This window comes from Mytilus californianus, unplaced genomic scaffold (genome assembly GCF_021869535.1).
Source record: "Mytilus californianus isolate M0D057914Y unplaced genomic scaffold, xbMytCali1.0.p SCAF_12, whole genome shotgun sequence".
Taxonomy (NCBI): domain Eukaryota; kingdom Metazoa; phylum Mollusca; class Bivalvia; order Mytilida; family Mytilidae; genus Mytilus; species Mytilus californianus.
In genome coordinates, this window is record NW_026262604.1 from 22,731,187 (window position 1) to 22,745,014 (window position 13,828).

Sequence of the window (13,828 nt, forward strand, 5' to 3'; positions counted from 1 at the left end):
TTTATATATGGAGAGCGTATTGGTTTTATCAGACGCTAACAAAATAATTTGTTAGATAGCTTTTTATGGTTTTCTCTCTCGTAACTGTCGTAAACAGATATGAATAAATACTTTATTTCCTTAATTTGAGACATAATGCGTAATGTCTGACGTGGCGATTGTGAAGGGCTCCTCTGTCTGTATTGACTGACGTGGCGAATGTAAAGGGCTCGGCTGTCTGTACTGACTGACGTGGCGAATGTAAAGGGCTTGTCTGTTTGTACTGACTGACAAGGTGAATGTAAAGGGCTCGGCTGTCTGTACTGTCTGACGTGTCGAATGTAAAAGACTCGGCTGTCTGTACTGACTGACGTGGCGAATGTAAATGGCTTGGCTGTCTGTACTGACTGACGTGGCGAATGTAAAGGGCTCGACTGTCTAGCGCCATATGTTGATAAGTTGAAATTTGTTTACCAGAAGAAGATTGAAAAGCAGTTCGTATTTCCCTGTTTGTTTAAAAACCTTTCTCATTTCATTTTATTTGTTTGGGATGAGTGCTAAAGTTGGTCATTTGATTGGCTGTACAGGATGTATAAATATGCAGCAACGTCCGATTGGAAAGAGGACGTTAAAGTCCAATCCTTGTATTATGCGTGCCACGATCTCTACCTGCTGAAGAACCCTTGCAACAACTCACTGAGGGGTCATGTTGGTGACCCGTTGCAAGGCAAAATATCATCCCCAGTCCAACATATCCTCATTTGTCAGTGACAGTCATTTTATTTCGTCTTTAATTCCGGTCGACATACCTTGCAAAACATATCTTTTATAGTACTAATTGTTAATTTGTTCTTGTCCTGAGTATACATGAAACATTTGCAATAAGACGTCAATCAACCAATCAATCAATCAAAATTTTTTTTAGCCTCCTTCGACATAAATCGTGCGGTATCTTCTTTTCTGAAGGTTAAGTCTTCATTTATGATTGTGTCGACGTCCACTATAGATATTACACAATTTAGGCAATCTTACCACAATCTTGACACTGTCATGGAAACCTAGGGTGAACTTGACTACCTAGCTGTCGAACGTTTTATTTATCTCCTGTAACTGCAACCTTATAAGTGACAATGTCAGTTGTTCTGTAAATAAGGGAAGAGATTTCTAAGTGGTTTGTACTCCATCAAGATCGCTTTCAAGGCATAGAGTAGATGGAGTTTATAGAGAAAAGAATAATGGGGAAAACATACAGAATAATGTGCCAAAAAATATAGAAAATGATTTTTTGGGGCACGGATTTTTTTTTCGTCAGAGGAAGCTATTGTTGAATAATTTCATGGAAATGACAGTTAGCTAGGGTGCTTCCAATATCTAATTGTGTATTCAGTACTTTGTAATGCGTGCATCTTATTACATATGATCATAATTTAAAAAGGCGTTAAGTTTAGTGGAACGTGCACATAATCTCACGAGAATTCATTAACAAGACATCATGACGACTTCTCATCGGCGGAATTTTGTACAATTATAGATGTTGTTATCAATATTATTTATACATATCCTATATCGCGACTTCTACCGGATTATAACACCGTACTGTTCCAAATATTGTTTTCATCATTAATATCAATTTAGAAATGTTTAATATCGTATTTATCAAATACACTTTTATAATGCAAGTAAACGAGCTTATTAAGGCTTTGACAATTGTTTTTGCGGGTCTGCATGGTTTTTCTATCTAGGGAAAACATTTTTTCTTCATGTTTACTATGAACGAAAGTATTCTTAATCAGAAACAGGAAGATGATTTTTCTTTCAAACACTAATGTTTTTTTCTCTCTAATTGATTGAAACAAAATTGTTTTGTCTCTTCTCATTTGAAGAGCATTAATGGTACTGCCCCAGATAGGTCTTTCGACAATCAATGTCTCTTCAGTGATCCTCGAGGCCAAAATATTTGAAAATCCAAAGTACCGATAAATTTAAACAGAATCAAGTGAAAAGCCAAATCCGGACAAGGAAGCAAAGCTGTGCACGAACATAGCTATGCGACCATTTTTCATACCAAATTTATACCCAAACAATTTATAAAAAAAGAAATAAGTCTTCCTCCCCTTCCCTTGTTGAAATACCCCAGGTGCCCACCGTCTTGAGTAGGCGTGTATTTCTTTTAACTCATTTTATTTCAAATTGTATCCGATTAATTGTTGACTTTTCGTTCAGGAGGCAAATATTTCATGGACATTCAGGATACAAATATATTCACATATAAATGCTTAATGATTGATTATTTTTTACAAGTATCTCATCTCCGATCTTTTATTATAGCCCAAAACATAACACATCCCTTCTACAACACAACGAAACTCATATCAATTTTTGTTTTATATTTGCGTCTGTAAAAAACAGATCAATTTTGATATCATGTTTTTCAAGGAAATTAATTTTTAAAAAATGCAACTACAGTGCACTTTCAATACTTCTTTCCACTTTGAACTCACTGATTCAATAATACGAAAATTTCATCTCCGCTTTAGCTTCTTTTAAAGCCGAACCCTTAATATCTTCATCAGCAATATTTATAATGAAATCATAACAGGATGCAGGTTTTTTGTCGTTTTAATCTGAAATCTGTCAAGTTTAATGTTGTTTCGTCTTAATAACTGTTTTTGATGTCAAAATATAAAATGTTCTCGTTTTGAATATAGTGTCTATTTCATGTTTTTAATTTACTGCGGTTTTGTTTTTTCTGAGATGTAGCAAAAAGTTAAATCACAAAAATACTGAACTCCGAAGAAAACTCAAAACGGAAAGTCCCTAATCAAATGGCAAAATCAAAAGCACAAACACATCAAACGAATAGACAACAACTGTCATATTCCTGACCTTTCAAACCACGTTATTTCTAGTATTTGGGTTGTCCAATCAAAATCGCCGCAACAAACGAACTGCATTTATCCTTATGCAAACAACGTTAATAAGATTGATTCTTTCCAATTTAAAAGATTATGCTCTTGAAAAGCATTACATGCGTTAAATGTCGTTTTTGCTAATTAAAGACTTCATGGGTAAAAATTAGTTGATCAAAATTTCAGTTTTGACAGTGGTGTAAACAACACAATCATAGAAAAAGGGCTTGACTCATCAGATCGGAAGTAAGCACAACACTAAATAACTATGAATACCAATCTGCGAGTAAAAATCAGTTTCAGAAAACCAGTTCAAAGTCATATTAAAACTAATGCAATTTTAAATGGACTATGTTTTTCCTAAAATGAATGATATATCGTTTCACAGTCACTGTGTCCTTTAAAAATACTTTGTACTTGTCAGAAACTCTGAAATAATGACGATAAAAAATATAGATTTCCCAACTTATATCAAAGTTTAACACTTGTTCCGATCGGTATGAAGAACCATCAATTTTCCGTATTCTGTCATTGTCTAAAATTTACACGAAGGTATGGATGGTGTTTAATCGAAAGAGAATAAGGTGCTAAAATATAAAGAATAGAGAAAAACGCGCAAAAAATAAAGAATAGACAAAAATGCGCAAAAAATAAAGAATAGAGAATAACGGGCCAAAATAATAAAATTTACCTAAAAAAATGAAAGAAAACAGAAATGAAGAGCCCGCATCCAGACCCTCCAATGTCAGCCTTCATCGGTGATTTATTTTCCATGTAAATTTTTATATAAAAACATCAACATGAATGAGTTTCACCTAAACCCTATCTAACTGCACATCGATCCAATTAGAATTAAACAAATATACATTTGCATATTCCAGATTTCTTCTTATTGACTGTCCGATATTGGTTCGTCATTTAGATTAATGACTCGGATTTGATCCCATTTGAGATAAGGTGAGATTTGTTTGACATGAGTATTTCAATGCTATCAAAGATCATCTGTGTTCAAACATTCCAATAAGAATCTCCAGTCTGTTGAGTCTAGGGATTTATTTCAATGCTATCAAAGATCATCTGTGGTCAAACATTCCAATAAGAATCTCCAGTCAATTGAGTCTAGGGATTTTGATATAATCTATCATCGCCAATGAAAGGTTGATAAAATCATACCAAAGTAAATTATACTCAAGTGGTCTTCAAACTTTGTTGTAATTAGGTACAAAAAAAATGTAGCAAATAGCCAAAAGCTATCGCAATAGAAGTCTGTTTGTCTGTCAGACGGAGTCCGGCAAGATTCATCACGGATTGGCTGTCGAAATGGGGAGCATCAGTAGCAAAGTAACAAAATGTCTTCATTTGCCTTCTTTTGGAGGGTTTATAAACTTGCCTGAAAACCGTTTTTGAGTGAAATCACGCTACCAGTTTTGTGATATCGATTGAAACACAATGTACTTGTTAAACAATGAGTTATTGATATGCACAAACGACCAATTAAGACACCCACATACTGAACAAAATCCAACCTAGGTTGGACGTTTTGCTGCTATGGTAGAAAACTTATCAAAAACGGGATATCACATCATAATGTTGTTTATAGAGCCAGTAAATTTAGGAACGATCCGTGTAAACTTCTGGATCCTTTAAATAAACTTATTCTAAAAGGGTACAGATTTAACACTGTAATTAGACCTTTGAATATTGTTTTTATCTTTGAATATTGTTTTTATCTTTGAATATTGTTTTATCTGCACAAATAATTTTGTTCTCAATAAAGTAAAACATTACTAACTATTATTGCTACACAGCTATGCACATTCACGGTCCTACATTTTGTCAATACCTCTGTCATTGCACAAAATCATTTTTTTATCTGACTGTTTATGAATTCTTTACATTTAATCCATTATGTGAACTGACTCATACTTAAGTCTAAGATACATGATATTTTTTTCATTAGTTGTTATTGGCTTTTGAACTACATTTGTAGCTTTCAATGACTACGCGTGCTCTCAGATCTGCACTTCGTGTCTTTTCAACTGATGTTTATAGTTTTTTTTTCTTACGTTGTGCTGTTACACCACTGTCCAAGGTGAGAGGAGGGTTGGGTACAAGCAAACGTGTTTAGCACCGCTACATTCTGTATGTGCCTGTTCCAAGTCAGGAGCCTGTAATTCAGAGGTTCTCGTTTGAATAGTTTTACATTTGTCATGTCGGGATCTTTTATAGATTGATATGCGGTACCGGTTTTGCTAATTGCTGAAGGCCGTAAGGTTGCCTATTGCTGGTCATTTCGTCATTTGGTGTCTGAGGGGGAATTGTCTAATTGACAATCATACTACAAGGTCATATTTTCATATTGATTGACCAGTACGGCTAATTTGTGTTGCAGATGCCCATGAGTATGATTCATCAAACATCGTTTCACCTCGGCTTCTAGAAAAACATATATCATCAATTTGTGTAATAAAGCATTTACAAATAATGGAATTAATTATTTTTATTAAGATTTTCTCATCTGATCTTTATTTATTCTTATGCACACTCATATCTTTAAAACGAAGATCTTTGTTGATTTTTGTAAAAGTTGGAAAAAACATTGTCTAAAAAAAATCTGCAGGAAAAGAACGGTCATATTCCTGACTTGACACAGGCATTGTCCTGAGAAAATGGTGGGTTTAACCTGGTTTTCTAGCTAGCTAAAACGCCCACTTGTATGACAGTTTTTTTAATTTTTCGTAATATTGCCAAATTGGGTGAGCAACCCAAACAGACACACTTGGTTAAAGTGGCCATAACTGAGATCCAGCAGAAAAAACTGTGTAAACATACATCACAGACGTACAAAACAACTGTGCAAACATTTAAACACACTTACAATTAAATCAAACAAGGACAAAGCATAATAGCATATACACTTCCCCGATAAAATAAAAAATAAGTAAAATATAAATACAAGTGTATACAAAATGAAAACATGACTATGAAAACCTCACGTGTCCGCATCGCATCTCTGGACCCACCAGCATAAAAGCCAAAAACCTGAAAGCTGGATGCACATATACTATACCACATCAAGAGTTATACGTCCAAATGGAACATTGCAGTACAAAGACAAATAAATGTAAAACTGTGAAGTAGATAACATTCTACACAGAGTCAGCAACTAGAAACTCAAGACAATCCTATATTATTTATGAAGTAGACACTCAATATTTAACTATTTGGTACTTTCCTATGAACTTTTTGAGAAAAAGAACGAGACGTTCTTTCACAAAAGCCTGGCTAATTAACTTATTTGCTCAGACACTGATGACGTTTTACAAATTCTGAGTAGAGCTGCAAGCTCCTACATACCGTATGAGTTAAGAACTGCATAATCCATACGCGGATGAAGTTGGTAAATTTCTGCTAAGGTGAGGAAATGTCAATTCTTTGGTCTAACCCTTACGAAAAAAAACCGTACACATTAAAATATTTTCAGGGGAAGACCATCAGACCCCCTCGCTTCACTCATTCGTGGATGGATTTAGCATTATAAATACAAAGATATTTACTTTTCGACAATTTACGCTCTTGGAGGTCTCATTATCTTACAAGCCTAGTTAGCATTACCTCTTAAATAAAAACAGGTCTAAAGATGGGTCTATATGTATATATGTATAAAGAACGCACTAATTTTTTGTAAGAAATTACACGCTTCAACCAATTACAAGTATATCAATTGGTAAAAGAAATGTTGTTTTCTGATCATTAAGCCTGATCACTCCTTGTCTTTCACGATCAAAATGATGCGTTACATGATCTTTCACGATCAATTTTGATTAAAAATCAACAAAATTATACTTTTTCGAAAATAATTTTGAACATTTTCAAGTATTAAATAACATACTTTAATTTTACTGGACTGTCTGACACATTTAAGATTAAGTTTCAAATATATCATTATATATCAGAATGTGACCATTATAGATACAAAACGTGAGATTTTTTCTTAATGATTCTCATAGGATCGTGCGTCGCCTTTTATGCTTTCTTAAAAAGTACCACTTTTTTTCTTTAACGTAGTGCACAGTATCATTTAGGAAGTTGAATCATTTTGACAGACATATTGTTTTTACTGATGTGTTCCACTTTTTTGAAAATACATCAGATTTTTCACAGATTTTAAAGTAGAATTACACTTGATTGCATTCACAATCCGATCGCAATGCTTGACCACCGTTAGCTTTCACGATATATATAATGACACCCCTGGACAGTGGGTGCATATATTTTTCGTCGAGTAAATAAGACGCTTTGGTTGTAGGGGTATGGGACCTGAGGAAGTTTAGTTGTAGGAGTATGGGACCTGAGGAAGTTAAGTTGTAGAGGTATGGGACCTGAGGAAGTTTAGTTGTAGAGGTATGGGACCTGAGGAAGTTTAGTTGTAGGAGTATGGGACCTGAGGAAGTTTAGTTGTAGGGGTATGGGACCTGAGGAAGTTTAGTTGTAGAGGTATGGGACCTGAGAAAGTTTAGTTGTAGGGGTATGGGACCTGAGAAAGTTTAGTTGTAGACGTATGGGACCTGAGGAAGTTTAGTTGTAGAGGTATGGGACCTGAGGAAGTTAAGTTGTAGGGGTATGGGACCTGAGGAAGTTTAGTTGTAGGGGTATGGGACCTGAGGAAGTTTAGTTGTAGGAGTATGGGACCCGAGGATGTTTAGTTGTAGGGGTATGGGACCTGAGGAAGTTTAGTTGTAGAGGTATGGGACCTGAGGAAGTTTAGTTGTAGGGGTATGGGACCTGAGGAAGTTTAGTTGTAGAGGTATGGGACCTGAGGAAGTTTAGTTGTAGATGTATGGGACCTGAGGAAGTTTAGTTGTAGGAGTACGGGACCTGAGGAAGTTTAGTTGTAGGAGTATGGGACCTGCGGAAGTTTAGTTGTAGGAGTATGGGACCTGAGGAAGTTTAGTTGTAGAGGTTTGGGACCTGAGGAAGTTTAGTTGTAGGAGTATGGGACCTGAGGAAGTTTAGTTGTAGGAGTATGGGACCTGAGGAAGTTTAGTTGTAGGAGTATGGGACCTGAGGAAGTTTAGTTGTAGGGTAATGGGACCTGAGGAAGTTTAGTTGTAGAGGTATGGGACCTGAGGAAGTTTAGTTGTAGGAGTATGGGACCTGAGGAAGTTTAGTTTTGTAATGGATCCCTTTCTCGAACAACATTCCATCTGACACGATTTGTAATGGATTCATTTGATTATTTAGTTGGTTACTTGACAATAATTTTATATTGTTTATGTATAAATTCATTGCAACTAAGCAACAGTAATCTAAGAAGGATTAGCTTCCAATCTCAGAAAATAATAACTTTAGGTGGTCATCAGATTTATTCAGTCTGAAATGGCTGATATGACCATATATGAGGGTCCGGATGAGGTCTTTATTTCATCATTCTTTAGACAAAAAATCACTAGATACACAAGTAAAAGCATAAACAACTGAATTTTCTGTATTAATTTTGTTTTGAACCAACATTGCTTTAAAAGACTTCTTGTTTCATGTTGAAGAAGGTTTATGCAAACTGTTTCAATGTACTACAGTGGTTTTATATATTTCAAGAGCACATGTCTATATGTGAAATACATATCTGTCCTCTTTTAGTCCGACATTTTGTTTACATAACGACATACACTTAGTTATGTCGTGACAACAAAGAGGGTTTATCTGTATAAAAAGATATTTTGGTTTTACATGGCCACGTAAACTATATCTACTTAAGGAATAACTGTAATATTTTTTCTGTCTAAGAAGAAATAACATCAAAAATGTGGTGCACACTGAATAACATGCTACGCGGGTTATTTTTAAAGTGTGCATCACATTTTTTATGTTATTTCGAATAGACAGATAAAATATTACAGTTATTTCTTATAATTTAATTCTAAATTCCATTTTAAACCGGAGTAAACAATGAAAAAACGTTGATGACGTCACGGTCACATGACTAAATTATGTCTATGAGCTGATAAACAAAACAACGTCAGCCAATCAGCAGACGCGTTACATCCAAAATTAAATTATATTGTAATACTATACATTGTTTATAACTAATACTATATATTCTGTTTAAGCATATAAAAGCTGAATATAAACAAGAATTTTATTTGACATACCCTAATCTTGATACAAGAAAACTTATATGCAAATTTAGAATAAGTGATCATTCCCTCACTATTGAAACTGGAAGATATAAAAATATTCCACGCCCTCAAAGACTTTGTAATAAGTGCAAAGTTCTGGATGATGAATCCGATTTCTTTTTAATATTATGTAAAATAAATGATCATTTAAGACATGTCTTTTTTAATGATTTAAAAACTCAATACAAAGATTTTTCTGATAATAAAATGAAGTATATACTAAATCCAACCACTAGTCATCAAGTGAAATCTTTAGGCTCCTTTATTAAACAATCTATGGAAATGAGGACAGGGGGCACTTGAGGTCATTTGTTGTGTTTAATGTTTTGGTTTATTTTTATTTTTTATGTAAATTTTAATGTCATCATGATTATATTGTTGTTATTACATGTAATTGTCATGCCTTTGGCCCTCTTATGGGTGTAATTTGTGCTTTAATGAAAAAACAAAACTATACATTGTTCCACCTTTTGGTCGACGCTACATTTCTTCAGTCTTCACGACAGTTTATGAGCAATGTTCCTGATGCTGATATTTACGGAAGCTTATTAGAACCACACATTTTTTTTATATTTCTTTCTATGTTTATAGCACAAACGTTTTGATTTTAATTATTCGTTAAGTTTTGAATATTTTATAATAAAAAGCTATATTGAATTTACATTTTATGTTCATTATATAATTTGAAAGCAGTGTTTTGTAATTATCGGCATGTGCATGTCCGTCTGCCAATAAAATTTGGTTGAGATTTATTTAAGGTAGATCATAGGTATATACTTCTTGAGATAGAATTTTCTTATACTTTGCCAAAGTGAAGATTTTACTATGCTTTTTTCAAAAATATAATAAAAAGTATGGGTCACTGTGCTATTTTCCATGCTATGAGTCGTTGAAAATTGCCTAAATATGGTTAGATTGTTCATGAAAAACACATTTGTGTGCACAAAAAAAAATCTATGAGATAGAATTTTGAAATAAATTGTGAGAAGATAGGTTTTATAATATGTTTTAAGAAAGAAAAAAAAAGAAAAAATGGTGTCACCGAACTTGTTTTCTTGCTACAAGTAAAAATAAAAAATTTCCCTATCAGTCCAGTATATATTTTTTACTAAAAGAGTTATCTTCCCTGAGATGGCTTATTTGAAAAAAATTGATTCTAAAAACACAAAATTTGATATTTGTTTAAATATTTTGTGTTAAACAATAATCTACCAATTTTTATTTACATAAATAAACAGTCTAACCAATAAATTGTAAATCTGTCTCCAAATTTGCAGCTTTAGGCAAATAACTAGACCGATTTTGTACTGGGATTGTACAATCCAACATGGCGGTATACTATGAATCTACCTTAAGAAGAGAAGGACCATGAACACAATGCCGAATCATTATTATAAATAAACATAGGAATAAGGGAAAACTTGTATCGCAATTATACACAAATTAGGAAAGATTTTTGGATCAGAAAATTATATAAATTTTACATGTAAATAAATAATTATGGTAATGGAAAATTTGAATTAAAAGGCCAAGATTTTGAAAATTTTGATTTACGGAAAGTGGCAAAGTAGAGAAGAGCAAAAACAGAATTCATATAATTGTAAAACTATAAAGTCAAATAGACAAAATGATCTTTCGGCTTTAAAATGAATTATTTTGAATAAAAAAAAGAAGAATTTTGATGTAATAAATCGTTTGTTGAAATCTCAGAATATGATAAAGAGTCGTTGATAAAAAATCATGAGGTTTTAAATTTCAATCTAGTGAGGTATCTATTTAAGATGCTTGGGTAGCAATTTGAATGCAGAGTACAAAACTATAATAATAAAAAATCTTCATCTCATACATTTATTTCAATAGGGTAGCTTGTTTGGAACTAACCAATCGTACACAATGTTCAAACGAGCGCTTACTTTGGAAGTATATTTAAATTCGGCCAAATTAACAGGGTTGAAATTTATTTTCTTCGGTATAACTTCAATTTACTCAATTTTCTTTGTAATATATATATATATATATATATATACGATGTTGTTTGTGCTGTATTAAGACCCCTCTACCAAGAAATTTGTTGTGCATGCACACGTATAAAAAATGTGGTTTTTATCCAACGCAATCATGGGTTTGAACGTTGTTATCAATTAAGACTTATATATATATATACATGTATTCTCCTGTTCATTAGTATGCCATGATAAGTATTTTACTTTACAATAAATACAAAGGGGGATATATTTTAATATATGCAGCCTCCTCCTTTTATAACAGCTGCTTCCCTTGAAACATAAATAGGAAATAAGATATAACAACTGTTTGCGTTATTTCGCAAACGTTTGCATTATTTTGCAAAGGTTTGCGTTATTTCGCAAAAGTTTGCATTATTTCGCAAAGGTTTGCGTTATGAATTATAAATTGTGTAGCGCTTAGTCTAATACGCTTCAGTATATATTTGTGTAAGGAAGTAGTAGATTTTGTGAAAGCTCATGTTCATATCGACGTGCACTATACATAATGATTAATCTAACTTTATTTAGAATTGATATTTCTAAAGATGTCACTCCAAAGAAGGTGTTTGAACAATATCCTTGCTAGTGTATCTGTATAAAGATTTTGTGACACGAACACGTCCTCTTTATCCACGTGAAGTCATGAACTATACATTAGTCAACCTTCTTAAGAATTGACATTTCGTTATACAAGACGACAAAGAAAATAAATGAACAATGTTCCCACTGCTTTTATCTGTATAAAAGTATTGAATAGAAACGTTGCCTGATAGAAAGTTTTGAATCTAAAGAAACAAAAGGAAATGCTTCGACATTCAACAGAGTTTCGTTAATTCTATTCACGTCTAAATCGTCGTTAGCAGACGACAGTCAATGTCATCTTGTGTCAGCAGCACGCGTTTCCCGCCAAGATGACAAAGGAAATGTGGACTACAATAGTGTTTCCGGTTTGCCTCGAGGCATCTGGGGAAAAATCCACGTGATTTATTGATATTATGATTATGACATCTCCCCGAACTTCAAGACTTAGCAGTGTCTTCTGTTAAGTAGATATTATGTCAATATTAGTTCCGATATAGGAAAATATTATTTCTAAGAAACGACATGCGTGATTCTTTTATAGATGAAGGAATCTGATGCCTTAGCTCATTAATTGATAAGAATGTCGGAGTCCATTCTTTGTAGCCTGCCGTTGCTCTTTTAATAAAATATCTGTTAGCTATACTGGTATTATTCATCTGACGAATTGGATCTGGATAGGGTCTTCAATTCTGCATTCATTTATAAAAACTAGACCACTTTTCCCTATAGTTCATTATTCTGCGGCCAATTATTCTCTTACTATGTTTTTGACAAATTATTGTTCTCAGTCTATTCTTTATATTTTTGCACCCAAATATTCTTTTGTCCATTTTCTCAATGAAGAACAAATGTATCCCACACATCTCCTTTCATTCATACTGATTTATTTTCTAAAAATCCCAGTTTTATATATCTATTGTTCAATCTTTAGGGAAATATGCTTTTCTACATAACAATATTAATCTAAAAGCTACAGTATATAACTTGATATTGTTTTACGTTTTATCAGTTTGTTCTATCAATTGTTTTGTTTTTGTTTGTGAATAGTAATTATTATTATATTTCAACAGCTGTATTGCAATTTTGCCTGACTTTCAATTATGATTTTTTCACAAAATTCGCTCTCGCCACGATATAAATCACACGTGTATTGGCCCGATGGCCACGATATAAATCACACGTGTATTGGCCCGATGGCCACGATATAAATCACACGTGTATTGGCCCGATGGCCACGATATAAATCACACGTGTATTGGCCCGATGGCCACGATATAAATCACACGTGTATTAATTGGCCCTCGCCACGATATAAATCACACGTGTATTGGCCCTAGCCACGATATAAATCACACGTGTATTGGCCCTCGTCACGATATAAATCACACGTTTATTGGCCCGATGGCCACGATATAAATCACACGTGTATTAGCCCTAGCCACGATATAAATCACACGTGTATTGGCCCTCGCCACGATATAAATCACACGTGTATTGGCCCTCGCCACGATATAAATCACACGTGTATTGGCCCGATGGCCACGATATAAATCACACGTGTATTGACCCGATGGCCACGATATAAATCACACGTGTATTGGCCCTCGCAAGGATATAAATTTCACGTGTATTGGCCCTCTCCACGATATAAATCACACGTGTATTGGCTCTCGCCACGACATAAATCACACGTGTATTGGCCCGATGATAATCACACAATCAATCAAACCAATCAATCAATCAATCAATCAAATAAAAGAAAACATGTAAAAGTAAAAGCACTTTCTTGTACATTGTAAAAATGCTACACGTTCCGCCTAAACCTTAGGGAACGACGATTTTATTTGAGGGGAGGAGATGTTTTAGAAGTAAATGACCTGAAAATTAATAATCTTTCCAAAGACAGAAAATATTTATCCTGATCCACATAATGGCTAGAAATAACTCAGCATGACAAAAGAAAATAAATATCCATGCACTACTGTCTAATAAAATGAATAATCATTCAAAGCAATGGTTGGATACAAATGTTCGTGCTGAAAACAATTATGTTGCTCTCTCCCCGAGAATACCGAATGATCGACCCCGTATATGTATAATGATTGATTGTCTGTTGTTTCAGTTTATGCCGTCTGAAATAGAGTAAAATATTCTTGAGTCTTAAAACCTTTCT

General features: G+C 33.7%; 2 long non-coding RNA genes across 7 annotated transcripts; one reads left to right on the forward strand and one right to left on the reverse strand.

The window, feature by feature from the left end:
* The first annotated feature begins 7,195 nt into the window (after positions 1 to 7,195).
* On the forward strand, positions 7,196 to 7,724 carry LOC127721568 (uncharacterized). 5 transcript variants are annotated; one of them, XR_007991317.1, is made up of 4 exons: positions 7,196 to 7,230; positions 7,262 to 7,354; positions 7,479 to 7,571; positions 7,634 to 7,724. It is a non-coding gene; the product is annotated as an uncharacterized LOC127721568 (long non-coding RNA). The 5 variants fall into 5 exon arrangements; XR_007991319.1 differs by having other exon boundaries at positions 7,262 to 7,323; positions 7,386 to 7,571; XR_007991318.1 differs by having other exon boundaries at positions 7,202 to 7,230; positions 7,293 to 7,323; positions 7,386 to 7,571.
* LOC127721566 (uncharacterized) lies at positions 7,359 to 8,012 on the reverse strand. Of its 2 annotated transcripts, XR_007991313.1 has the most exons (4): positions 7,860 to 8,012; positions 7,612 to 7,673; positions 7,457 to 7,549; positions 7,359 to 7,394 (listed from the first exon to the last, which is right to left on the reverse strand). It is a non-coding gene; the product is annotated as an uncharacterized LOC127721566 (long non-coding RNA). The 2 variants fall into 2 exon arrangements; XR_007991314.1 differs by lacking the exons at positions 7,457 to 7,549; positions 7,612 to 7,673 and adding an exon at positions 7,767 to 7,797 and having other exon boundaries at positions 7,364 to 7,394.
* Between the last annotated feature and the right edge of the window lie 5,816 nt (positions 8,013 to 13,828).